Below are 1747 nucleotides of genomic sequence, written 5' to 3'. Positions count from 1 at the left end.
GCTCTGTAGACCAGGCTGGTCTCGAACTCACAGAGATCCTCCTGCCTCTGCCTCCCGAGTGCTGGGATTAAAGGCGTGCGCCACCATTGCCCGGCCTCACTGATCCCAATCTTAGTAAATTCTACTGGTTACAACATGTGAGTGGCTAGAAAGATGGTTCAGTGGGTAAGAGCACATGTTACTCTTGTACAGGACTGAGATTTGGCTCCCAGCACCCACCTGGCAGCTCATGGATATCTCCAGTTCCATGGAATCTAACACTCTCGTCTAGTAGCCACAGGGCACCAGGCACACAGATGGCTCACATACATAAATGCAAACAAAACATTTATACACATAAAATCTTCTTTAAAATTTAAAAACATTTTAATGTCAGGCATGGTGGCTCACGTCTTTAATCCTAGCACTCTGGAGGCAGAGGCAGGTGGATCTCTTGGCTTTGAGGCCCCGTTGAGCTATTCAAGTTCCAACCCAACCTGTGGTGGGTGGTAGTGGCAGGTGCTAAAAAAGTTACAATTCAAGTGAGTTAGAATAAAGAATGACTTAACAGTTATCAGTTACCTACTGTGTATCTACCGCTTTCAGGAATTTACAATGTAGTCAGGAAGACAGTTGGTCCTAATAGTTGCATAGATCAATGGAACATCGCAAACTAAATACTGCAAAGGAGTGTGTGTAGACATGAGCATTGAGAGTCTAGCCTCTCTCAAATGTTTGGCAATCACTCTATCGGGGTGCTGCTATATGCTTCTTACAGATACATAACGTAGGGCAGACTGACCCAGTCTGTGGTTTCCAGAGTAACGGAAAACTTTGAAGGAATTGATGTGGAGAGCTGGACTCTGAGGAGAGAGCAGCTTAGCTGTTTGTTGGGGAAGTGCCCCCCCCTCACGGATGCTGAGGATGCACTTGTACCACAAGAGCAGAGAGAGGGCCCATCAGACGCAGCTAGAGGGAACCGAGGATGGGGCTGGCTGTGAAATCTAAGTCGGCACTTTAGGAACTGAGTGGTGACCAGTGAAGCTGGACTTGCATGTAGCCTAGGGCCTAGCAGGCCACCTGCTCCGCTCCTACATTCTGGAGAAATCCTGGCAAACAAGAGTGCACCCTAACACCACTGCCGCAATCCCAAGAGAATGTGAACCAGTTCAAATACTCATCAGCGGGAGAGAGTGTGAACTGCCCAGCATGTCTTTGTCTGGATTCCGCAGAAAACAGACTAAATGCTAGATGTGGTGGTAGGAAGATCAGGAGTTCAAGTCCAGACTTGACTACATGAGACCATCTCAAAGAAGCAGGGAGAAGAGAAACTGCTAAGCTTGTGTGGGCCTACCTTGCTGTGGAACAGGAGAAACCGCTAAGCTTGTACGGGCCTACCTTACTGTAGAACATAGGCTCTTGGGGTTCGAAGTGAGTGAAGGGGGATGAGGCAGGGAAGAAGAGTAATTCAGTGGGGAGTTACTGAAGAAAGTCCTATTTACAGAGGCATTTGAAGACAGAATTCACCTCCTGGTTCGTGAGCAAAGGCTTGTCCCATTGCCCTACCTCTGTATTCATCAAAAACTATCCCAAGTTCTCCCTTCCCCCATCCCCAGTGGTACCCATCATTCACTCTCTAAATTTGACTAGTTTGGAGACTATAAGAACCACATTATCGCCGGGCGGTGGTGGCGCACGCCTTTAATCCCAGCACTCGGGAGGCAGAGGCAGGCGGATCTCTGTGAGTTCGAGGCCAGCCTGGTCTACC

The sequence above is a fragment of the Microtus ochrogaster genome, chromosome 2 (assembly GCF_000317375.1).
Source record: "Microtus ochrogaster isolate Prairie Vole_2 chromosome 2, MicOch1.0, whole genome shotgun sequence".
Taxonomy (NCBI): domain Eukaryota; kingdom Metazoa; phylum Chordata; class Mammalia; order Rodentia; family Cricetidae; genus Microtus; species Microtus ochrogaster.
This window is presented reverse-complemented; position numbering follows the sequence as displayed.